The sequence below is a fragment of the Hevea brasiliensis genome, chromosome 16, assembly GCF_030052815.1.
Source record: "Hevea brasiliensis isolate MT/VB/25A 57/8 chromosome 16, ASM3005281v1, whole genome shotgun sequence".
NCBI lineage: Eukaryota > Viridiplantae > Streptophyta > Magnoliopsida > Malpighiales > Euphorbiaceae > Hevea > Hevea brasiliensis.
The window spans coordinates 49,931,564-49,959,397 of NC_079508.1; the positions used below are offsets into that span (position 1 = coordinate 49,931,564).

A 27,834-nucleotide genomic window follows, 5' to 3' on the forward strand; every position below is an offset into this window, starting at 1 on the left:
AAAATATTATATTTTCCCAAATATAAGTTTAAGGTTTTAAACCTTAAAAAAACCCTACTCCCAAACAAATGCTAAAACTCATATACTAAAGTCTATAAGCAAAAGATCTGGCAAGCTAAATACCATATTAGAAACCGAAACCTAACATTAAACTCAGGTGTTAAGGTAAGCTAATAGATTATAACGAGATCCCAAGATCTATAAGTAATTAATGTAGAGTAAGTAACGAAAAGCATCCTTCTTATGCATGTAGAGTAAGTAAATGTAACGTTATCTTCTCTTGCAACACCACTAAAGGCTACTACTTTCTTTGGCTGTGCAGTAGCTATGCTTCTCTTTCCTTTGAATTTTTAGCCATTTTCCCTAGTAACAAATGTAATTCTTCCATATTCATGGACTTTTTTTTTAATTGATTTTGCTTAGTTTTCTCTTCATTTTGTGGAGTTGGCCTCCTATGACCGTTGGTTTTGTCCTTTTGAAGGGAATTCTAAGCTTGGAAGAAGAGTTATCTTTATAGTTTCTTGAAAATCCTTGCTCCAGCTTACCAAGTGCACATGAAAATTTTCAAACAAAATCAAGGTAAACTTATGTAATGCCACCAGATTGCAGATGGTAGATCAATGTGTTTTTCACTCGTCTACAGTATTGGTGTATGCAAAAATAGAAGTAAAAAAAATGTGTTTTTATTCTTAATCCTTATAAGGGGTTTTTTTTTTCCAACTTTTTCAATGAGTGTAAATATATAAGTTGACATTTTTCATTTTAAGGGTTTCATCACCAATCTTCTATCTTAAAAAAAATGATGTGGAACAAGAGGCCAATAAAAATTTTTGTTAACAGTTTGAATGTCAAAAGGATAAAGGGAAACGTCTTTCTTGCAAAGAAGGCCTTCCTGTGACTTATTGGGGTCTATATCTTGAGCAAGTACCTAATTAAGTTTCCATTACTCGTCAATTTCAGGAAAAAATAATTGAGGTAGGGGAAACATCAGGAAAGAATCTTTACATTGAAAACAAAGACGCTGACATGCAGCAACTGTGGTCCAAAAGAATTCTGAGGAAGGAAGTTGATGCACTCTATATATTTCTCCTAAAACAAAAGTTAAATTGTCCATGAAATTTTTAAATTATCGAATGAACCATAATCCCTCTTATTCTCTTCATCGCAGAACCACAGATTGCTGGGACTGATATTGAAGCTTATCCTTGGAAATACATCAGAGAAGCCTACGACTTGAATTGAAAACCCAGCAGTTGAAATATTCCAGTTCTATGCCTTTACTTGAGTTTGACCAGTTAGAATAATGCTTGCAAATTCTGGTCAATTCCAGGTTACAGTGATGGAGCATTTTGGAATAAAAGAAATCTGAAAGCAAACAAAGCAGTTCTTGAAGTTGCTGCTTACAAGAATTCAATTTAATTGATTTTATTTTTTTATCAATTTTCATATTCCATTCAATTGAATTTTTGCATTGCAAATGACTTATTCCAAAAGAAGCCTATAAGATCATTATCGGAGCAGTGATGAAGTTTAATTCGAAATGCACACAAACCAAGCTAAATCACCAAAAATAGAAATTGGCAGTAGTCCCTGTGCAGTGATGAACCATTGAGATCAGTTGGGACACAGTAAGATAATATCAAGCGATTACAGGTATCGGTTTATCTTGCATCCAACAAAACGCTGAGCAGGCAATGGATTCCTGCGGATTTGGACGTAAAGTTAATTAATACCAGAAGAACTGATCTTGGGTTAGTAGTTCAGTAAGATGGTGGAGGCGCAAAATTCTATATGATGAACGTGTAAAATCTGCCATTCCAGAATCTTATAGCCACATCATGGAGAAGTACCCTCCTCAGCACTCGCTTTATAATGCTAATCACGTAAACAACCGTTATCCTCCATCTCCCAATCCAGCAATCTTAACAAGATATAAATGCCTTGGGCCTCCATTATGTTGTAACTGGTTTGCCTTGAATGTGCATACATGGTTTTTAATTCCAATCCAACAGTATCCCATCATGGTTTTCACCTTTTTCCTTTTCATAGTTTTATTGACTCGATCCTCGCATTCTCATTGGCCCCTTCTCTAGCCAATACCAAACAAGGTAAAGATGACAGCACTCTCACCTGTTAAGAAAATAATAACTCGAATACAAAATTTAAAGTGATTCAGTTTAAATCTACTTTAAAAATAAATATTTTATTATAACAAAAATAATTATAAATACTATTTTTTTTTTCTCACAAATCATTCAAACCCTCAAATCCAATTAGGCGCAAAACCTCACAAGAAAAAATCTCTCTAATTTTTCTCTCAAAATTGTGCATCCTATCAAATACTGGGTTACTTTTCAAAATGGAGAAATGATTTCCTATTTATAAGCACATGGGTCGGTCACTTTTGTGTCGGCACATGCACCTTGCAAAAGTTGCCGCATCAACTTAAGTTAAATTTCCTTTTTATGTTACTATTATTTTAATATCTTCATTTGTAAATCCAAAGAAGAATCAGCTAGCTTCAACTTCTCACGTCCTTCAAGATTAAGAAATAGAATTCTTAATAGTTAAGAATTCAAGTCACCGACTCGATAAATCTCTACCTTGACTTGAATTCTCTTGCACTGATTTTCTCAATTTTTTACATTTTCAAATCGTATAGAATTAACTTTTATAATTTCTGTAAAGTTATTTTTCGTTCGGGTAATTCTTTCCACTTATCGAAATTACCCTTGCCTCAAATTGCAGATTGCCAATCAGTGTACTACCTTCCAATTTATAGAGATTTTTCATGCCAAGCTTCTCACCTTTCATAATCATAAGAGCACCTCAACTAACTCTTGTGACTCCACCTTGAATGGAACACCCATACCCTAAGAAATTCAATTTTCCCAAAGAAATTAAGTTCCTTTTAGACTTAGGAACATACCTAATTACATCATCAAATATTTTTACACGCTCACCTTATAACTTGATTTTCACTCTTCCAATATCTTCAACTTCCATCTTCTTATCATTAGCTAGCTTCACTTTCTTTCCTTACTTAACTTCAATTTTATCAAACCACTCCTTTAAGCATATATGGAAATGACATGCAAAATCCATTAACCAGTTAGCTTGTGACTTATCCTTTGTCTTTTTCTTGCTATCATCCACACTTAAAACATCACATTCAATTTCTTCATCAGTTGTACTTACAGCAGTCCCTTATTTTCCGTGACTTTTCTTGAATTCATTAAACTTTGCAAGGTCTTCTTTCATCTTCTTACAATTATATTGAATGTGGCCCTTCTAATTATAGTAGTAACACTCTTCATCTGTAATGTCTATTCTTGGTCTCGAGCCTGATCTACTATTTTTTCTTGAATTGCTTCCACGTTTATTGCTTCTTTTACGACTAGAACTTACTACAAAAACTCCACCATCATTGCTACTACTTGTATTCTTGAACTTTTCATCATTCAAGATAACTGCAATGGCCTCCTCCACCTTTAATATCTCTTTCCCAACTGTTAGAGCCGTCACTAGGCTTTTGTAAGATTGTGGGAGAGAGGTTAAAAGCAAAAGGGTTTTATCTACTTCATTTATTTTCATGCCAACATTAGCCAATTGAGTAATTAATTTGTTGAAGCAGTTGAGGTGATCTCTAACATCAGTACCTTCCTCCATTCTGAGTGGGTACATTCTTTCTTCAAATACAAGTGATTTGGAAATATATAGGCTCTCCAACTTCTTTCACAAAACAATTGGTGAAGTATCTTCCAATACATTGTACTTCATATCAAGAGCTAACGTTAATCTAATCTTACTCACCGCCCTTTATTAAAGTTCCTCCCAATCCTCATCTTTGATAGTCACCAGTTGCTTCTCACTTAAAGCCTTAATTAATTCTTGTTATACAATGACATCTTTCACAGTGCTTTACCACAAACTAAAATTATTTTTCCCATTGAATGACTCCACCTCAAATTTTATGTTCATCATTTTTAGATCTCACAAACGTTGGCTCTGATACCAATTTATTAAAAAAATAATAACTCACAATTAAAGAATACAAAATTTAAAGTGGTTCGATACAAGTCCAATCTACAAATAAATATTCTATTATGAGAAAATTAATTACAAACACTAACTATTTTTCTCTCTCAAAAATCACTCAAACCCTTAAACTCAATTACGTGCACAACCTCACAAGAAAAAATCTCTCTAATTTTTCTCACTATCAAAATTGTGCATCCTATCAAATATTGAGTTACTTTTCAAAATGGAGAAATGATCTCCTATTTATAAGCACACAAGGGTCGATCACTTTTGTGCCAAGGAAGTCGGCACATGCAACTTGCAAAAGTTGCCGCATCAACTTAAGTTGAATTTCCTTTTTATATTATTATTATTTTAATATCTTCATTTGTAAATCCAAAGAAGAATCAGCTGGCTTCAACTTCTCACGTCCTTCAAGATTAGGAAATAAAATTCTTAATAGTTAAGAATTCAAGTCACCGATTCAACACTTCCAAGTCCATTAATCCCTCTGCTTCTCTCTCTGTGTCAGTTTCAAGTCTTCGTTAATTGCACAAGAATAAAGTGTCGATCTCCAAATTAAAGAATTCATAAGGCATTATACAGTATATTCTTTGCTTCATCAAGACTACCAGCATGACACAACAAAATTCCATAACACAAGCATGTTAAATCTAGCATGCTGTCTGATGCAAGTGTTAGTGATGAAATTATTTTGTCTTGAAGATATTTTTTTTATTTTAATGTATTTTCTCTCATATATCTGTGTTAGTTGGGGTTAGTTTAGAACGAGTGGAGAAACTTAAGTTTGGGAGACAAACTTCCTTACATTATGGAGGTTTGATTAGCAAACTTTTGGCTTTTATAATGTATTTAGTCTTTGTAATGAAAAAAAGTAATTGAGATTCTTCCTTCACCACGTTGTCTGCTCTCTCTCAATTCTTCCATAATTTTCTCTTTCAATTCCCAACAAATGGTATCAGAGCTACCATGATCTTGAGGGACTGTTAGAGAGTTTGAGAGAAAACCAGTGAGAAACTACCAATCACTCTTTTTGTTGAAGTTTTTTACCATCTCAAATGGCTTTCGGCAACACCACTCCGTCACCTCATCATTTTACTTGTGAAAACTACCATGTTTAGTGTCACACCTTACCCCTCTGTATGGCATAACATGATCCCATAGAATACTTAATGAACTACCGAACTTCACTTACCGATAACTCATTAAGTACACTACAAGGGATTTTGAAATCATTTTCTTACTTTTTGGAAGTGATGAGCATTTTTGGTAGGAATTAAAAACATTTAATTGAAGAATAAAAGCAAGTTAAAATTGTTGTCCATTTTATTTTTAGCAAATTACGAAAAAATTTCATTGAGTCTTAAACGATGATTGAGAAAAACAAAAAATTTACCAGTGGAAAAACACTTCCAATAATAACACTTCATCAAATCTCAACCACCAAATCACTCAATCAACACAAATCCATCCAATCTCCACAATTCAAAATAAGATTGTCATCCCAAATTTTTCCAAAAATAAGTTATACACCATGCATTTAAAATATTTAATTACATTCACAATTTAGTTCACAAACATAAAAAGCCAAAAGATAATATGATTACATATAACTGTACAACTGCTTAGTTACAAAAGTACATATGACTACAAAATTATTTACATCAAGAAATTATAAGGGTATAATCAAATACTTGTACGAAAGTCTCTGGGTAGTCCCCACAATCAGCAACTCACTCTGCTGTTTTTTCCTTGCCTCTATCTGTGACAGCAAAAGAAGCTATCACTGAGTAAAAAAATACTCAGTGGTGCACAATAAAATGTAAAGGCATAATATAAAACATTTTTGAACAATTTACAGTTCAAAAATTTCATAATCATATTCCACAATTTTTTTTAAAGCGTCTTTTAGCACAATTTTGAGCAAACAATTTAATAAATCTGATTGCCAATCCATACACAACTTAAGTCATGACACAAAATTTTCGATCAATGCCGTGTTGTACACCACGACAAAGCGATCTACAACCTCACTAATCGAAATTAATGAGTAAGGTGGCTAGCTAGCTAGCTAATGAGTACTCATCCGATCTCGACCTCAGCTAGTAAGCTAGAGAGGGAGGAAAATAAACGATCTCAACCCCATAAATGGAGGAGGAATAATGTGATACTGTCATGCTAAGTGTGAATCCAAAATCAATTTAAAACAATTATTTCCAACAATTTATGAGATATCCCAAATAATTTCCAAAGTCATTTTTTCAGTCACAAAGTGGCAACACAATTCATAAATAACACAGTGATTTCATAAAGCATAGCAATGCAAATTTTCAATTGGAAAACAATTGCATAAATTATTGTGCACAAACCTGACGTGAGTCGCCTCTAGGCCTTGACTCGGTCCTTTGTCACTTTCGGGTCTTTTTTAGCTGAAACACACAATTGTGTGATGTTTGATATCTTATCTCACAATAAATCCAATAATTAATTCATATATGCTCAATTCTAGCTCAATATGCTTAAACTAATGCTCTTGAAAATTTTCATTTTGAGTTACTATTTATGGTACTATTCAAGTCAAAATGTTGACTTTCTTATGTTTAATAGGTATAGAAATCCAATTACACCCACATACCACATTTTGGGTGCCTAATTTGTTGGTTTTGATTGTTTTTCAAATTTTAGGTCTCTTAAGTACAATTTCAAATTTTCGATTTAATGTCCTATTTTGTCTTGTTCCATTAATCATGTTGCTATTGGAATTTAGCAAAGTATTCTTCATAAAACTTATTCCTTATTGTCTTAACTTTACTTCCCATTTTGAATCACTCCATTTGGAGTTTTGTAGCCCAAGATCTGGCTATTAGAACATATCTGGCCGGATTGATCTAACCCATTTACAGGCACCTACTTTAGTTACGGCAATTTTGGACCACTAAATTTGGGTGGCAAAATAACTTTGTTATGGGTAGAATTTGGGTTAATGTTTTCATGAAAGTTGTAGTGCTATGTCATACCTTTTCAATGCCATAAAAATCAGGTCATTTGGACTGTATAGCCCATGTTATGGCCATTGTTTATTTGGTCATTTTAGTGCAGTGATAGTGCACTACACAGGGTTTGACCTAATTTTCCTATATTATGGTCATTTTCTGGGCATAGTTCCTGAATGAAAATTGTGTCTTTACGTGTCTAATTTCATTCCCAATTGGCCTTACACCAATTGAATTGATAAATTTTAGTTTTGATCACTGAAAAGGACCTAGGTCAAGTGCCGGGATAGTGACCCTAACCAATCCAATTGCAATCTCATTCTACCAAGTCAAACACATCACAAATGGTCCCAATTGACCATTTTCAACCTCAATCAAGGTCATTTGCATCATTTGACTATTTCCTCAAATTTTCTCAAATTTTCAAGAGGTTAAAAACCCTAATTACACAATTATGTAAACTAATGTAATTAAAGTGTATAATCATTGTCTATACACCCAATTCACCTCAATGAGCCGTTCAATTTCACCAAATTCATGCAACTTTTAACCCCCTCATAGGCTGGCCAAAATTCACTAAAAGTCCCCCAACAATTTTTTTTGTTTTAACTTTCCATAATTTCTATGTTTACTTAACCATAACATAGGCTTTAAACTAACAATTTCAATTTAAATTACTAACCTCAAACTTTGGTATCCAATTGCTCCAATTCTTCAATTTCTCCTTTCTTTTTCTTCTTTAATCTCTTTCTCAAGTTGAATTAACAAGCTTTATGAAGGAAATTTGGGAAATTAGGGTTAAATAAGTGAAGAAGTAAGCTTGTAGCCAAGCTTTCATGGAGGTGTTTCTATGGATGAGAGAGGTGCAGGTTTCGGCCAAAGCTTGAAGGAGGAGAAGAAATGGGTTTTTCTTTTTAATTTTTTGTATTTTTATGTATTTAATAATGATTTTTGACTTAGTCAAAATTGGTGGGAAAAATAAAATGAATTTTAACATCATGTGTGATGTCATCCACGTGATGTCATAACTCAAAGTTTTATTCATTTTCTTTTTCTTAAATTTTTTAATAGTTCTTTAATTTAATTCTCGATTTCAAAATTTTTGTTTATCCGATTTTATTGGACAGTTAGGTCAGGAGCCAGCTCTAGGGGTGAATTGACCAAATTGCCCCTCACTGATTCAATCTGATTTGCAAATTATTCGATATTTCTTTTGGATCCTTGACCTAATTATTTGACGTGCTTAACAATTCTTTTTTTTTATTTTCTCTTTTCCACTATGTTCGCAATAGTCCTAAGGACTGCGGCGTCACATTTTTTGGTTCAGAATTCGGGTTAAGACTGACCTCATGATCACTTCAGGAAGGTCACCATCATTGTGACTCTAGCTCATTTAACCTTATATGTTATGTTTATCTTATTTATACTTACTTATCGGTAGTCACTATTTATTTTCATTCAAGGCTTATCTAGGTGTCTTAGATGTGATTCTAATCCCCTTAATTATCCGGACCGACACTGGTCACTGTAACAGTAAAATGTACCAGGCTATGCATATAGGGGTGTTACATTTGGGTTGTGAAGATGTGAGCTTATCTCAAAGGTTTGGGATTATGGTAGTATCTAGAGGAAAATAGAGCAACCCCTCTATTACGTCAGAATCCAACTTTGAATCAAATCAGGCAACATGATGATGAAGCTGCTAAAGCTCCAAAAGCCCTATCCTACATCCACGCAACCATATTAGATTCAGTTTTCACAAGAATCATGGCCTGTGACACTGCTTATGAAGCTTGGCAGAAGCTAAAAGTGGGGTTTCAAAGGTCTGATAAAACCCATCAGATGTAGGTCTTCAATTTGAGGAAAGAATTTGAGTTGCTAAGGATGAAGGATACTGAAAAGGTAAAGGATTACATTAAGAGGGTGATGAAAATTGTGAATCAAATCAGGTTGTTGGGAGAATAGTTGGAAGAGAAGAGGATTGTGGAGAAAGTGATGGTGACTCTCCATGAAAAATTTGAAGCTAAGATTTCTTCACTTGAAGATACTTGGGATATGACTCATATCACTTTGACTGAGCTTTCCAATGCTCTGCAAGTTGTTGAACGGAGGAAGGCTTACAGAGAAGAAGAAATTGCAGGGGAGAAGGCACTAGTTGTAGCTCAAAAATTGAAATCAAATGAAGAAGGATCTAAGAATAAGCAATCTGATAAGAAAGACAGGAACAAGAAGAACTATAGGAGAAAAGGGAAAAGGTTTGATAAATTTCCATCTTGTCCTTATTGTCAAAAGACCACTCACACTGCGAACTATATCTGGTTTAGACTTGGAGCTCAGTGTAAGATTTGTAGACAATTTGGTCATACTGATAAGGTCTGCACAGCAAATCAGAATCAACAACAGCAACAGCATGCTACACCTACCCAAGCTACTGAAAATTTTGAAACTTATGAAGATAATGCACTTGCTGCTACTGAAATTCACAAATGTGATGTTTCAATTGAAGCTAAGGATGTGTGGCTTGTTGGCAGTGGCTGTGCACATCACATGTCAACAAACATGAAGAGTTTCATGAGCTTAGATAGAAGTTATTCTTCAAAAGTGAAAATTAGAGATGGTAGACTTGTTCATGTCAAAGGGAAAGGAGTTGTTGTGGAGTAAACTTTTTCAAGTACCAAGCTAATTTCTGATGTTCTTTATGTTCCTGACCTGAATCAAAATTTACTTTCAGTTGATCAATTACAAATTACACACTAGTTTTTAAGGATAGAACATGTAAAGTTAGCAGTCCTACTGGTGTGAAGTTATTTCTAGTAAAAATGAGTGGTAGAAGTTTTCCTTTGGATTATAAAAACACTCAGGTTGAATCTTGCTTTGCTCATAATGTTGAAACTTCTCTGTGGCATAAGAGATTTGGACACACCAATCTCAAAACATTGAAGTTGCTTGAAAGCAAAAGCTTAGTTGCTAATATGCGATATGTGATTGAAGATTATGGTGTGTGTGTGAAGCCTGTCAATTTGGAAAATCTAGTCAGGCTCCATTTCCAGTTGATCAAGCTTGGAGAGCCATTACCAAGCTGGATTTGATTCACACTGATGTGTGTGGACCAATGAGCACGTCTTCCTATAATGGGAGCAAATATTTTTTATTTTTTATTGATGATTATAGTAGATATTGCTAGGTTTACTTTCTCAAGCAAAAATCTGAAGTTTTTGGCATGTTGTAGAAGTTTAAAGCCTTTGTTGAGACTCAATCTAGTTCATTGATCAAGATCTTGAGGCTTGACAATGGAACTGAGTATGCTAATAATCAATTTAAAGAGTATTTGCATAAGGCTGGCATTCACCATCAGCTCATTGTCACATCACACCTCAACATAATGGTGTGAGTGAGAGGAAGAATAGATCATTTATGGACATGGCCAGGTGTCTCTTGTTTGAAAAAAATTTGCCAAAGATTTTGTGGACTGAGCCAGTAAACACTGCAGTATATTTGCAGAATAGGTTGCCTACTAAAGCATTGCATGGCAAGACTCTATATGAAGCCTGGTGTGGAGTTAAACCTTCAGTTTCTCACCTCAAAGTGTTTGGTAGCATATGCTATTCTTTTGTTCCTAAAGCAAAGAGAAACAAGGTAGATCAAAGAGCTGAGAAAGGAGTGTTTGTTGGTTATAGTAATGAGTCAAAAGGCTATAAAGTTTTGAATCCCATCACTCAGCAAGTGTATATTAGTAGAAGCATCAAATTTGATGAAGAAATTGAGTGGGATTGAAGTAAGATGGAACCTGCTCAAAATCAACAAACTAATTTTCAAGAACAGCAAACTGATTTTGAAGATCATATCCAGCATCTTGTAGTTCCAACTGCAATTGATGAAGATTATGATGATGAATTTGCAGTGAGAGGAACTAGGACATTAGATGAAATTTATAACAGATGCAACTTTGCTTCAGTTGAACTAACTTAGGTGAGTGAAGCCTTGGAGATTCCTATGTGTTAAGCTCTAATGGAGGAGGAGTTGAAGATGATCATGAAGAATGAGACCTAGACTTTGGTTCCTAGACCAGTAGACAAGCAAGTGATAGGAACAAAGTGGGTTTTCAAATTGAAATTAAATTCAGATGGCACCATCAGCAAGCATAAAGCAAGATTAGTTGTGAAAGGATATGCTCAACAACAAGGGGTGGATTTCTCTGAAACTTTTATTCTAGTTACAAGGTTTGACACCATTAGTTAATTCTCGCATTATCAACTAGTCAAGGATGGCAAGTGTTCCAACTTGATTTCAAATCTGCTTTCTTAAATGGTTTTCTAGAGGAGCAAGTCTTTATTAAGCAGCCTGAAGGCTTCAATGATGGAAGCAATAAAGTGTGTTTATTAAAAAAGGCACTTTATGGCCTTAAACAGGCTCCAAGGGCCTGGTATTCCAGAATTGATGGCTATTTGCTGAACTTGGGTTTCAAAAGAAGTGTAAATGAAGCTACTTTGTATGTGAAAAATCAAAGTAATAAAATTCTTGTTTTCTCCTTATATGTGGATGATTTGTTAATGACTGGAAACAACTAGAATTTGATTGAAGATTTTATATTGAAGATGCAACAAATTTTTGAAATGAATGATCTTGGGAAAATGAACTATTTCCTTGGCATGGAAATTTGTCAAACAAGTCAGGGATGCTTTGTTTCTCAGAAAAAATATGCTTGGGAGCTTCTTAGGAAGTTCAATTTCAGTAAATGTAAACTAGTCAGCACACCTGTTGTCCATGGAGAAAAATTATAGAAAAATGATGATTCTAAGCCAGCTGATGCATTAATTTATAAAAGCATGATTGGTTCATTTCTCTATCTCTTAATGTCCAAACCTGACATCATGTATGCTACAAGCATTTTGTCAAGATTTATGGATGCTCCATCTCAGATTCATCTTATGGCAGCCAAGAGAGTGTTGAGATACATTCATGGCACCAGTGATCATGTTTTGCTTTATAGAAGATCTGTCAAAGTCAAGTTACTTGGATTTTCTGACAGTGATTAAGCTGGTTCAGTTGAGGATATGAAGAGCAACACTGGTTACTGTTTTTCTCTTGGATCAAGAGTTATTTGCTGGGGAACAAAGAAGCTATCCATGGTGGCATAGTTAACTACTAAAGCAGAGTATGTGGTTAAATCGATCTTTGTTAATTAAGCAATTGAAGGAATGGCAGCGTGAAAAACAAAAGTTTATACCATTGAATTCAAAAATTTTCACCTAAGGTCACATGCATCATGCAAGATTTATTTTTATCTATTTGATTTCAATGATAAACAACATATTAAAACTCTTTTAATATGTTTTTGGATCTGTATTTGCCATTTAAGATTTTAAAATTAATCAGATTAATTTTAGAACCCTAGATTAAATCAAGAACGATTACACTAACCTCTTGATGCCTTTGCGTGTCTGCGCCTTTGAGATTCGTCTTCAGGAGACTAGATGTTGTCCCTCTAGCTTGTCCACACCAAGAACACCTATGGCAGCCCTTGAACAGCTTCTAAAGCTTTTTCTATTAATTAGAAATTCAAGTTCTGCCTTTTAAGAGATTAGAGATGTAAACAGGACACTAGAAACAATTTCTAGAGTTCTTAATTCAAGAGATTGATGGCTAATCTCTTTGAATTGATAAGAGATGAAGAAGAATAGATGAAAAGCCTCAAAGTGGCGTGACAAAGAAGAGGAGTGGCTGCTGGTTGCTTTTCTTTTTCATAACAACACTTAAATAGCTAGGTTAACACATTAAACCCTTGCCATATGTCATCATTTGATTAGCTCTAGGTTTAAGTGACCCAATCACATTGTGCCAAGTGTTAAACCTATATTTAATCTTGATTTTAATCATCTTACATGATTAAAAAACATTTGGCAAGCTTATGTGTAATCCCATGTGTCACCATCTCATGGTGCTACGTGTCACACTGTGAAATGACCAAAATGCCCCTGTTTCTTAATTTTGAGTTCTTAACCCAAAATAATTATTTTTTTTTCTTCTTCTAATTTATATCAAATATAAATTAATTAATTAATCTCTATTAATTAATTTCTCATTAATTAAATTCATATTTAAACACTTTAAATATAAATTTAACTTATACTATACATCCAATAATCTAGATTTGATTTCAAGTCATGCTAAGGACTTTGCAATTTAATTGCAAACCAAACCTATTTAATTAATCAATTAAACTCTTTAATTAATTAATTAAATCATATTTAAATAGGTGATAACTTGTGTATGTGTGCGACTTACTAGGCTCATCATTAATTGGCAATGAGACATGGTATCAACTCTTAATATCATCAGAACTCTTTCTTACCATAAATGATTTCTCTAAATCATTTTATGCACCTCATAGACCATGGTTAACACCTAGCATAGCATGCCATGACTACCCAATTAGTAATAAGGTTTACCTTAAATGAACCTATAATCATATGTTACCATGCACTAGAATCTTTCTGTTACAAAATCCCAACTCAAGCTGGAGTCATGGTTTATGTCAAACTCCATTTGCTATGAATATTATGTTCTCTTTTAATTCCAGTTCTTGATTAAAAGATTTTCTCATCAGAAACTCTTTTCTGAATAAATCTATCTGTCCTGGCCAGGAACTTGAAACATCAAGAACAATTAAATGAACATAGGATTTTATCTCTATTTACTTAGAGGAACAGATTCCATCTTGATCAACACCTACCTCCATATATAACTAGTAAGAGCCAACACATGCCCATATACCCATACATAGTACAAGTATGAAAGCAGTATCAAACTCAAACTACCTATATACAAGATAACTGTGCTATCTCAGGACTAAAGATTATAAGTCGTGATATGATTTAATACAAAATATTGAAAATAGTAAACTACAGGTGCTTGACATAAGTGTCACTAGTTGACCTACTTATCATTTATAAGTGCCTATCATGTTTGTTATATGGCATGAGACTCACAATTCCATCTTATTTATATCTCATATAAATAACTTGGGAACAAACATGAATACAATCTTTCTGGATAAGTCATGTCCTTATTATCAAGTATCCTCGATTGTAAACCTATTTATGATACTTTGTGCTAGAAATATTATCACTCATATTCTTAACAACTTAAGAATAATATTTCTAACAAAATATCAATGGACCTTTTCTATTACACATAAATATATTATGTAAACGGAAAAGTGGAAATGCCTTTTATTAATAAAAATATGTACAAGATACATACTAAATGATATGCTCTAGGGTATACTACTAACAGCAATATGGTTGAGAAAAGTTTTGGTTGATTTGTGATTTTAGCAACTTTATCCTACTAAAATTCTTTGTGACAACAAGTCAGCAATAGCAATGGTGAAGAATCCAATTTTTCGTGGCAGAACTAAGCACATTAAGATTAAGTATCATGCCATTAGAGAAGCTGAAAGAGAAGGTGAAGTCTTGTTGAAGCGCTACATAATAGAGGAGCAAATAGCAGATATTTTCACTAAGGCATTGCAGAAGCAAAGGTTTGAATACCTCAGATCTCGTCTTTGTGTTTGCAGCAACACTAGCATCAAGGAGGAGTGTTATGAAATTACTTTGTCTTGAAGATATTTTGTTTTTATTTTAATGTATTTTCTCCCTCATATTGTATTAGTTGGGGTTAGTTTAGAATGAGTGGAGAAGCTTAAGTTTGGGAGACAAACTTCCTTACATTATGGAGGTTTGATTAGCAAACTTTTGACTTTTGTAATGTATTTAGTCTTTGTAATGAAAAAAAGTAATTGAGGTTCTTCCTTCACCATGTCTTCTGCTCTCTCTCAATTCTTCCATAATTTTCTCTTTCAATTCCCAACAAAGCATAATGCTAAATGCTAGGAGTAACTCCGTAGATTCCTTCCATTTATGAAAATATAGTCTTTCCTTCTTCAACAAAACCCCTATAGCTGCAAGCTAGTAAAACCCCAGCCAGTGTTATTCAATCTGGTGGTGGGCCTCTACTTAGCAGTTCCTTGAAAATAACCAAGGTTTCAAGTACTCTACCATTGCAAGCCAAACCCATAATCATGGTATTCCAAGATATCAGATCTCTTATAATCATCTTCTTAAATATTTTATAAACAATGAATCCAAATTTTGAATACATATCCACAAGTGAGATGGCAATGATAACGTCTAACTCCGAACCTAATTTTACCAATAAGGAATGCATTTGAGTGCCTTGCTCTGCTGGAAAAATGGAAATAGAGCTTAGAACACTGCTAATTGTGAATTCAATAGGCCTAATATTCTCCCTCATAAAGATCACAAAAAGTTAGAGAGCTTCCTCCTTTAAACATGCTCTGCATGGCTTGAAATCATGGAATTGCTAGTGAAGAATCCCATTGATCTATTTCCTCAAAGAGCTGCTCTGAATCCTTCAATCTGTTGCATTTGGAAAATAGGTCTATACCAGCACTTGAAACAATGGAATTACAAAGAGATCCTGTCTTGAGACTAAAGGAAAAAAGCTACTTAGCTGTGCCTAAATTTTGCAAATTAGAGCAATAAGTGATTACTTTGGGTGAATACCTTAAAGATCTCATGTCATCCAACAGAACTGATTTAATGCCAGTTCTCCAGGTCCAGATTTACAACATTCTGCAATCAGCAAATTCCAAGTGATAACATCTAACTCTTCCATTGTAAAAAACACACCAAAAGCATAATTTGTGTAGCCAAGCTTCCCATAAATGTCAATTAAGGAATTCCCATGCACGACATTCAATATGTTCAACCCACCTCGAATCATGCTAGCATGAAGTTCCTTATAGTGAAGAGCATCAAATACTATTGAGTGTAGATATTATAATCAAGTATGTGAATTCAATTGGCTTCGCACGCATATTTTGCATTTCCCTAAAAATTCTTAATGCATAATTGAAGTACCCATATGAAGCATATCCAGAGGTCATGGAATTCCAACTAACGACATCTCTTAGGGGTGAGCATTCGGTTCAAACGGAACGGAACCGAACCGAACCGAATTAAATAATGAAAACCAAATTACATATTTTAGAAACCGAACCGAACCAAAATGGATGAAAAATCAAATCGAACCAACTGTCTATCTCGGTTCGGTTCTGTTCGGTTTGGTTCAAATCGATTGGTTTTGATTTTTGATTATTTTTTAATTTAGACTTGATTTTCAAGTTATTTGGTCTAATTTTGTAACACCCCTCACCCGGTTACAGTGTAACCGAGCGAGGTGTGCTACATTCGGTATCGGAGCACCCTAACTTATCTTACTTTATTTCTTTAAAAATTTTGTTCTTATTATATTTAATATCGATTATTTTTCGAAGGAGAAATTAGCAGAGTTTCCTCTATTTTATTATCGTTTGACGTGTTTTACTATTCACCTGTTTGAAAATTTCAATAATATTTTAAAATAAAAATCTCATCAATTATTTTCATAATCATTTCATAATTCACATCTCATTCATATATCTCAATTTCATATTCATTCCCATGCATTTCCATTCACGCACAATTTATATATATAAGTTCTCAAGTTTCATTAATTTATATGATTTACAAACTGATTACAGAAATTCATAATTTACATGATCTACAAATTAATTACAGTTCCATAATCTATGTTTCAACATACAATTCATAGTTTACATTATAAATAATAACTAATTATAATGTACAAAATATATAATATGATCTATATGGGCCCTATCTACATGCATTGCTGAGAAGGTGACAACCTTGAACACTCTGCAGATCAGACTCCAAAATCTCTGTTTAGTATTAACTAGGCTTTAACTTTAGTACCTGCACAAGGAAACAAATCCATCGCGCTAAGCATTGCTGCTTAGTGGTGCAATAATATAACAAGAAATAATGTATACAAATAAAAATAATTCGAGCATATTTTCTATACTCAAGAATTTTATTTGGTTCATATGAAATTTGTCATACAGTATATTTTTCGTCATTTATGTTACTCTCTAGAATCTCTTCTGTCATAAGTTTACAATAATCATTTATATAATGTACAAATAAATCTAAAATTTATACTTATACTTTTTTCTTATGAAAGTCACATTTATACTGGTATTTAAGTTATAATTTTTTACTAGTCTTTTATCACTTCCATGATAATTTATAATTTGTTTACAATTATTTTGTAATATTTAAAATTTTTAGAACTAATTTAATTTACTTCAGATCATTCTAAGAAATAAATTTTTGGAACTAATCTAATTTATTTCAGAACTTCTTTTCATTTATTTACTTTCTAGCATTTTTAATTGCTAATATTCATAACTTATTTTAATAAATTAGACTGCCCAAGTAACCTATGACAGGCTGACTAAACTAGATAACGGGTCGTTGGCACTGGACACCGCGATGCCTCGAGCCGTCATACCATGGGACGCAGAACTTCAACCATGTATGTAGTCAGTATGGCTAAAAAGCCATTATAACACATAATCGGGCATTAAGCCATGAATGCGGGTATAAAGCCATGAATGCAGGCATAAAGCCATGAATACAGGCATAAAGCCTTTCGCAGTACTGCTAAAACAATACCCTATTGGCATGCCAAACTATCCAATTTGACACACGTGTCTAGGCAATACAAGGGCACATAATATCATTAAATATTAATATATTGTGTTTTATGATTTCATTATTTCATGACAAATTTCGTAATTTATACATTCATCATAATATTCATACTAATTTCAATTCACATTCATTTGGTTTCACGTACCATTTACATTCATCATATTTCCTTTCTCTCTTAATGGGAACCTAAATCCCAAATGACATACATCTCATTTATACATTCAACAATCTATTCATGTGTAGTACATTTCATACTTCAAGTTGTATTGCTAATACATTATGAATTTCACTAGTGTTGGGAGTATAAATCTCAATTACCTATTCCAAATAATCCATGAATATTTCTTGGATTCCAAATTTCATACATTAATTTCCTCTACCAATTTAGTTATTACACTTTGTGTCTTTGTATTACAATTCACATTACTATTCACTCAAATTATTGACTTTTTAATACATAATAAATTTATTGAACCTATGTTCACCAAGATACCACATTTTACATTCTAAAGTTGTTGGTATTGGTTGCCAACACCATTTTAAAGCTTAGGGTTGGTTACTTTACAATTTTTAGATTTCAAGTACTAAGTTTACTGTTCCATTAGTCATTTGTACAGTAGAAATTTGACAAAATTGTCTTCATAAAAGTTGTTCCTTATTGTGTCTAGTTACATTTCTTTTTTTGAATCACTCCATTTAGAGTTTTGTAGCTCAAGTTATGGCCTAAACACCATAACTGGCCGGATTACAAATTTTCCAGATTTTCTGGGCAGAACCAATTCTACCCTTTTTTGTACACTGACTACAGGTCAGTTTTTGAACATGTTATGATCAAATTCCGGGTTTAGTTTCTTCATAAAAGTTGTAGGCCTATGTCTCAGCTATCTGCTGGTAAAATTTTAGGTCAATTAAACCTTTCTAAACGGAGTTATGACCAAATGAATAAATACTATTCATTTGGTCATTTTGCCCAGGCAGAATGCAAGTCACCCAAATTAGGGTAATTTTTAGGTCAACTTGGTTTGGTTTCCCGGACAGGGTTTCTTCACCAAAGTTATGCCATTATATGTCTAGTTTCATGTCCAATTGGCCTTGCACCAATTGAACCTATGAAACTCCATTTATGGCTGCCCAAACTTATTGGACTCACAACCAGTCCTGCAGGTCACCAAGGGCAGCATGCCTAAGCTCAACTCCAACATCCTTACTCACTTCAATTCCTCCTCACACACATTCAAATGGTCACTAATTGACCATTACAAGGTTAATATACTATTTCATGAGCAAACCCTAATTTTTTTCACAAACCCTAATTTCCAAGTGTCCATTTCATGCTATCATGCCATCTAACACATTCAACACACATAATCCAATATCTAACTCAAGTTTTCTCATCACAAACCACTTCTAAACAATTCAAGTCATACAAATTAACCAATCTCATCCTTCTCCCATGGCTGCAAATTTTCATACACACTTCAATATAATTGTTTTATTTAATTTTTCAACAAACTCTCATTTAATTAGTCTTCCTAACAAGGATTAAAAAGAGAGGGAAGTAAGTATAAGCACTAACCTTTTTGAGCTTCACTTAACCTTGATTAAACCTCCCTAATCTCTTCTTATTTGGCTGCCAATAGCTTTTTCTAGGTGAAAGATCAAATTTTTGTGAAGGGACTTGGCAATTTTGGTGAACAAATGGAGAGGAAATTCAAGCTTTTAAGCTTGAAAATAGTGGAACCTCTTCTCTCTCTCTCTCTCTCAATGTTTTTTGCTGCCCAAAGGTTGAAGATGCAGATTGTTTGTCAATTTTTGGCCTCTTTTATCTCTTTTAATGAGTTTAATAAATTGTGATTGGTGGAGGAAATTTAAATGACATCATATGATGTCATAATTAGCATTTTCTCTCATTTTCTTTTCTTCTCTTCTCTTCTCTTCTCTACTTATTTCTAATTTAATTTTTAGCAATATTTATTCATATTTTAGATCATAATAATTATTTACTTAACTAGACAAATCAGCCAAAAATCATCTCTGAAGACGAAATGATCAAAATGCCCTCCGTTTGGCTTAACAGACTAAAATTGTTTGTACTTATTGAAAAATTTTTCTAAACCTTTTCTTGGCATTCTAATGCCATAAAAACCTCAATAACTCTTCTTTGCAGTCCCAAAAATTATTTTATGAATTTTCTCCCGGTTTAGAGCTTCTAGTTGCAAATACCGCAACTTACCACTGGGTTACCCATCGCTAGGGCACCGGCTCATTTAACTTGGTTATATTTTATTTTTAAAATTTTTCCTACATTTTTCTTGTTAATATTTGAGTTAATTATGGTTTCTCACTTTAATTTAAATATTTTTCCAAACGTTCTAGTATTCGGATGACAGTCACGGACGATGGGAATGTCTGGAATAATTCTGATGGGGTGTTACAAATTTGGATTTTGGTTTGAACTTAATAACCATTAATCAATAAAATTAAACAATTTATATATAAAAAATTAAATATAATTCATAAATTTCCCATAAAAATAAATCAATTCAAAAATCAATTCGGTTCGATTTGAATATATAAAATTACTATTCGGTTCGGTTCGGTTTAACCGATTTTTTTTCCTTCAAAATTGAATCGAACTAAAATAATCAAAATTTTTATAATATAAAATTGAACCGAACCAATTGAATTTTAAAATAAACTGATTGAACTGAATTTATTCGGTTCGGTTCGATTTTTTGGTTCGAACCGAAATTTGCTCACCCCTAGTGTCCCTTTCAGGCATTTCATTGAAAGGAGAATGGGCCATCTCAAACTCGCCAAAATTTAAAACACCTTCCAAGAAAATGTTACATGATATAGTATTTTTACTAGTTACATCACTAAACACCGTCAAAATATCATTAAAAGAACCACAAAAATGGAAGTATAGGTCAAAACAGCAATTGCCTAGAAAAGTATGACAATCTTGGCAAAAGATAATGATTTTACTAAGAAACAACGGTCTATGATTTGAGAGTAGAAGGAGAATGCAGTTTGGGAGATTTTACGATTTTGCTTTAGAAGAAGATTACATAAAAATGCCATGTGCTATTAAAGAAGCCTGTAAATAAAGAAACCTCAAAGTTTACCTAATAAAACTAGGTTTTGAATCCTCTAGCAGTGATTCTCCTTCTTCTTCTTGTTCCATCTCTGCACCCACAAGTTCTAGAGAGGCTTAAGTTTTGAGTAGCAGAGCTGTAGAGGCCAGCCTAAATTTTTTTTAGATGAGACTACAGACTAGCGCAGAAGAATGAAAATGTATTTCCTTTAAAATTAAAGAAATATTTAATTTACTTTTTTTAAAGTATATTTAACTCAACTAAGCTTTTATCCTAAAAATTTGGGGTCGGTTATATAAATTCTCTTTCTCCACTCTAAACGATTTTGGGTTAAATCCTCAGAAATGTGTAATGCTTCTAGGTCATGTTGTACTACTCTCCTCTAAATCAGTTTAGGTCTACTCCTTCTTTTCTTTCTATCCTCTAACATAATGTGCTCTACTTGTCTAATTGGAGCCTCCGTATGTCTGCGCTTCACATGACCAAACCATATTAATCTCCCTTCCCTCAACTCATCCTCAATTGGCACCACTCCTACATTTTCTCTAATACTCTCATTATGGACTTTATCTAGTCTAGTATGGCTACTCATTCACCTAAACATTCTCATCTCCGCAACTCTTATCTTAGATACATATGACTCCTTCAATGCCCAACACTCGCAATATAACATGGCCAGTTGTATGGCTGTATGGTAAAATTTTCCTTTTAACTTATTGGGAATCTTGCAACCACATAAGACTCCCGTGGCACATCTCCACTTCAACCATCCGGCTTTAATCTTATGACTAACATCCTTCTCATATCCCCCATCTACTTGAAGGATTGAGCCGAGATATTTAAAGTGATTACTTTAGGATAGTACCACTCTATCCAAATTAACTCTTTCCCTATCACCAGTTCGGCCTTCACTGAAATTGCAATGCATGTATTCTATTTCCGTTCTACTTAACTTAAATCCCTTTGACTCTAGAGTACTTCTTTAAAGCTCTAACTTTCTATTGACTCCTTCTCGCTTCTCATCTATTAAAACTATATCATCCGCAAACATCATGCACCAAGGGATACTCACTTGTATATGTTTCATCAGTTCATCTAAAACTAATGTAAAAAGGTAAGGGCTTACACCTTAACTTTAGTGTAATCCAACTGAGATAGGAAAATCTCTTGTATCCCCTTCCACTGTGTGCACAATAATAGTTACTCCTTCATACATATATTTCAACACTTGTATGTACCTAATAGATACCCTCTTTTGTTCTAACACTCTCCATAAGACATCTCTTGGAACACCATCATAAGTCTTCTCCAAATCGATAAAAACCATGTGTAGATCTTTCTTCACATCTCTATATTTCTCCATCAAGCTTCTAATGAGAAAGATTGCTTCCATAGTTGAACGACCGGGCATGAAGCCCAATTGATTGGAAGAGATATAAATGTCATGACATAGTCGATGTTCCACAACTCTCTTTCACAACTTCATAGTATGGCTCATGAGTTTAATTCTCCTATAGTTTTATTAACTCTGTAAGTCTCCCCTATATAAATGTAAATTTTATTGAACTAATTAAACATGCTTTTATTGAATAAAATATCATACTTTTTAATATTTAACAACAATTTGTGCAACTGTTCAAAATGTTTGGAGCTTGGAAGTACAAATAGTTTATAGATGCTTCATTTCTACTGACATAGGCATGCTAGTGCAATACTACTCTCAAGGGTTTAATGGAGCTGTACCCTGTGGTATGCTTCTTTTGGTTGCAAGAGTTGGTCTAGCAAAAGGAAATTGAATGAAACAATTTAAAATTCCATCATTTGTAATAATCAATTTTCATGTACAAAGAAAATATTGTTTTCCCGCTTTTGCAGAGCAAAGATTTCATTGGTAGCATATGTGTAAATATCTAGTAGGAGTAGCTTTCTTAGAATTTTATTCCAAATAATAAGGCTGTTTTAAGGACTTTTTCCACTTGATGAACTATAATTCTATAGATCGAGTCTTCCCCACTTGCAATCAAACTAGCAATATACAATTAACCTTGAAATTCCTGATAATTTCCCCTGTTTACGGCAAGCTGCAGTCCAGTTCCTAGGCTGACGTAGATAATAAATAAACAAATAAATCCACTATGCATTTGAAGCTCAAAATTTAAGCTACAATTAAAAATTCCTCAATTTAGACTACAAGATTTACAGAATATGTAAGATGAGAACAAAGTAATGAGAACAATTTTTTTATTTTTTCAAGCTGATGACTCAAACACATTACCTAATGTAGTTGAGCAGGGACTAACTTTGTCAAAGATCAAAGAGCGAGGCATGAACTTTCCTGATGCAAGTCATGTTCATAACTATCTAATTTAATTTCAATATATCACATATCTAGATCTCAAGATGCTATGAGATCATCTGCATAATTGAGCTTCTATAGAGGAAGAAATCTTTGGGCTTCCCAAAAAATAACTGTACAATTCTAGTGTAATTCATGTTTGCACCTCTGCTTGAATTGTCATATCTGTGTATGCTCATGATTTCGATGGCTACCCTACTTTCTTCCTCTTCAAGTCCATGCATAAGCCTCCTTTACTCAACTCCAAATCCATGCAATGATGATCACTGCAAAAGACAGGGAAGATCCAAACGCATCATAGGTTTCAAATCAAGGCATAACCATCAAGAGCTTTCCAGTTAATTCTAATTGCATGCAGAGAACTTACTCACCACTAGGGAAATGCCTAGAATAAATTGTTGTAATAATCATATAGGCCAAGAAGAAAGTGTGGCCGCTTTGATCAGGCAATGCCCCCATAAGGAAGCTACAAAAATGTGTAAGAAAATGGTAGCCCACCTTGCCCAAATAACACAAGTGACAAGAAGATAAAAGTAGCAGGATGGATGCACTGTAAGACCAAGCTTTGCTCATAGTCTAAATGAGATATCTTGATATGATTTAAGTAGCAAATACAGAGCTAGGTGAACCCAAAATTGACAAGATTGCTTCGAATTTACAGTTGATTGAATGTAATTGAACCCACAAAAAGATCAGCAAAACAAAAATGAATAACATGATTCCTTCTCATGATGATGCAAGTCCCCTGATTGCTCACGTTCCAGATATCTTGTTCAATCAGCCCAACTGAAACCAGGATGCTTTTTAACTTGCTTCTCTTTCATTATCTTTCTAACTAGGGCTGAGCTTTCCCAGTCCCCAGAGGTAGCAAATATGCCAGATAGTTGCACATATGCACTGGAGCTCTCAGGATCAAGCTCAATGATTCGCTCTGCCACCTTTTCTCCAAGATCCTTATCTCCATGAGCCAAACAACCCCTCAACACAGATAACCACATACTGGCGTCTGCCACAAAAGGCATATTCTCAACAAGATTCTTTGCTTCTTGTATGTAACCAGCACGAGCAAAGAGATCAACCATGCATGAATAGTGCTCAATTCCTGGATCAATATGATAGTCATATTTCATAATATTAAACCATTTCCACCCCTCCTCAACCAATCCACAATGATTACAGGCGGATAAAACGCACGTAAATGAAATATCAGTAGGTATCACATCAGCATGCTTCATTTCATTGAACAGTGTTAGTGCTTCCAATCCATAACCATTTGTAGCATACCCCATCAACATTGAATTCCAAGAGACTTCATCAGATTTGGTCATTGTATCAAATAGTTTTCTCCCAATGTCAACAAAACCACATTTGCAATAAAAATCAACAAGTGAGGTAGAAACAACCAGATCAGATTTTAGCCCAATCATGATTGCTATTGCAAAAACCTGTTCACCAAGTTCAAGTGAAGAGATACCAGCACAGGCACTGATCACACTAGCAAGGCTAAACTTGTCAATCCTCAAATCCAGTTTATTCATTTTGCAAAAAGATCCAATCGTCAATTGGACAACCATTTTTGGCAAGACCCACTATCATTGAATTCCATGATATCAAGCTTTTACTAGGCATTGTCTTGAAGATCTGCTTAGCATCTTCAATTCTACCACAATTGCTATATACTGTGATCATAGAGTTGAGCAAGACTGTATCGTAGGCTTTGAGCTCGCTGAATAATTTGCAAGCATCATTAGGACTTCCACATTTGGAATATGCATCAACAAAAGCACAAGCGACAACAATATCATCAACTAATCCAACTTTACAGGCATAGGAATGCATTTGTTTAACATGTTGTATATTCCCAAAGCTACTGCAGGCACTCAAAATAATTGATACTGTGTATGAGTCTAATTGAATTAAATTTTCTGCATCTTATTGAAGAGTGCAAATGCTTCCATTTCTTTGTTATTGATAACATATCCAGAAACCAATGAATTCCATACCACAACACATGGACTACTTTTTCTATCAAATATTCTTCTAGCATCATTCATTCTACTACAATTTGCATAGCCGGTGATAAGTGTTGACAAAGAAAAGTCATTTGCCTCCTCCATCGTATTTAAGACATAATTCGCACTGTTTAAATCACCACACTTTCCATAAAAATTAATCAGAGAACTAGCCAATACTGAGTCAAATTCCATGTCATCTATTAGAATCCGGGCATGGATTTGCTTGCCACATTCAATAGCTTTCAAATCAGTACAAGCGCCAATAACAGTTGCTAATACAAACGAATCACCACATGATTTTTCCAACGGCTTCAAATTCAATTCCTTAAACAGCCTAACAGCTTCTCTTGAACGCCCATTCCGAGCATAACCATGAATCATCGAATTCCATGCAACCCCATTTCTCCTAGGCATCTCATTAAACAACTTCCTAGCAATGTCAAATTCACAAGCTTTTACAAACCCGGAAATGACCAAATTCCATGAGTAGTCATCCTTGTGGGGCATCAAATAGAAAAACTCCAGGGATTTTTCTTTGTTTCCAGACTTCATGTAGCCCTCTATCATGGTGTTCCATGAAAAGCAGTTTCTATAGGGCATTTCATAGAACAGTTTATGTGCATCGCTCGTGCTGCCACACCGAGTGTACATAAGCAGAATGCGGTTTACCAGTGAAAGAGTGGAATATATGAGACCCCTTTTGAGAGAGAGAATGTGGAGCTGTTTGCCATGTTGGATTGAACGGTGGGTATTAAGGGATTGAAGTAAGCGAGCTAAAGATTGGAGATCAAAATCCATAGCAACAGAGAATGACCCATGAATCTCTGGTCTATAAGAAAGTTTTACCGCGTAATGCAGCTTATTTGTAGTATTATTAGTAAATACGACGCCGTCTGTTGACCAGTCGACTAAGAAAAATTATTCGTGGTGGTAAAACGACGAGCAGTCCATAAAGAAATGCAGAAGAAATAATCCGGGTAAACGACAGGTCGTTTTAATACATTGTAATGCAATAATATGAAGATGATGATGGTGATGTAAAAAAGAATGTGAAGAAGACCAAGAAAATTAGGTTTCTAGATTAGTTGTAAGGATTAAAAACAAAACAATGTCAAAATTTTCCAATACTATATTGTGGCTACGAAGCAATGACTTTGACACATAGGATCATCATGTCCAAAATTTTCTTGGCAACTGGCGAGTCACATTACATTATTTTACTTTGCTTCCAAGGTTGTCCAACCTTTCTTGTGCCTCATAGAAGAGAATTAAGTCCTCAATTTCCATACCAACACATAAATTTTATTTTCTTACATTTCTTATTAATTATTTATAATATATTAGTCAAGTTTGAGTCTCAATTGAATTGAGAAATTTAGCAGAAGTGGCATAGGTGGCGTACTTCATGATGCTAATGGGATTTTTTCTCTGCATTTTTTCTTGTCGTGCAAGTGTTTTGAACTCTCTTTGGTTGGCATATCCTCCGTTGCAACTTATATCCTTGTTCAATCTAACTCCATGAATACAGTTTCCTAGGCTAAGAATTCGGACTCTGCTCCATGGATTTCAGCTTTCCAGCTAGTAAATTAATTATGTACACCTCTTTTTTTTCTCCAAGAACAACAAAAAAAAAAATGTTTTCTTGTATTTTGAAAAGTTAGAGATTTCATTTATTCTATAGCTTCATTACCAAGACTATGTTTGTTTCAAAAAAAATAATTTATATATAGAAAATATTTTTAATAAAAAATTTTTTTTAAAAAGTTAATTTTTATCAAAATATTTTTTGTAATTTGGTTGTAATGTAAAATTAATAATATATATTTTATATCACGTATGTATAAGTATTTTCATATTTTAATAAGATTATTAAAATCTAAAAAATAACTTTTTATTCTAGAAATATCAAGTTTTTTTTTAAATAACTTAATTTCACTTTTGATTAGAAAAATATTTTTTATTGATTTATTTTTCTAATTCCTTTAAATATTAAAAAAAATAAAAAAATATTTTTCACGAAATAAATAAAAATTTAATAACAATTAAAATTTTTTAACATAATAATAATAATAATAATAATAAATAATGTGTTTTATTTAAAATTTTAGGTTATTTCAGTAATGGGTCATTTTCATTACATGAACTACTACATTACTTAAAGTAGCACGAGGATCTTGGAATATGTTTATCTAAATGTACTATGTACTTCCTTGCCAAATTAATTAATTGGTAGTATGTGATTAGAAGTATTAACTATTACTATTTATAAATATATCAACTAAATGTCTAATTAACAAATTAATTGGTTGTATATGTGATTAAAAGTATTAACTAGTATCATTTATAAATTAAATATATCAACTTAAAATATAAAATAATTAACTTTAATTCAATAATATTAGATTGATCTTTAAAATTATAAGACTTTAACTTCAAATTTTAATTAGAATTAAATTTATATATATATATATATATATGCTATTATTGGGCTGCATCCCTCCAATTGTCAAATATTAGCAATAATATATATTTGACAAAAACTGATAAATTATATGGAAAAGAGAAAACAATGGCTTAGACGAAGAAAAAAAATAATAAAATAATAATTAAAAAAAAACCCTTATAGATTACTGCTAAAAGACAAAAATCAGAATCCCAACTTTCATTTTTATACGTATCCAACAAATGGTG

At 33.4% G+C, this 27,834-nt stretch overlaps 1 long non-coding RNA gene and 2 pseudogenes across 1 annotated transcript; all 3 read right to left on the bottom strand.

The window, feature by feature from the left end:
* Positions 1-14,954: 14,954 nt before the first annotated feature.
* LOC131174643 (pentatricopeptide repeat-containing protein At1g43980, mitochondrial-like) lies at positions 14,955-20,758 on the bottom strand (annotated as a pseudogene).
* Positions 20,759-22,889: 2,131 nt separating this feature from the next.
* Positions 22,890-23,814, bottom strand: LOC131174518 (uncharacterized). The gene is made up of 2 exons (XR_009144850.1): positions 23,500-23,814; positions 22,890-23,394 (listed from the first exon to the last, which is right to left on the bottom strand). It is a non-coding gene; the product is annotated as an uncharacterized LOC131174518 (long non-coding RNA).
* A 35-nt stretch (positions 23,815-23,849) lies between these two features.
* On the bottom strand, positions 23,850-26,189 carry LOC131174778 (putative pentatricopeptide repeat-containing protein At1g77010, mitochondrial; annotated as a pseudogene).
* Positions 26,190-27,834: the final 1,645 nt, after the last annotated feature.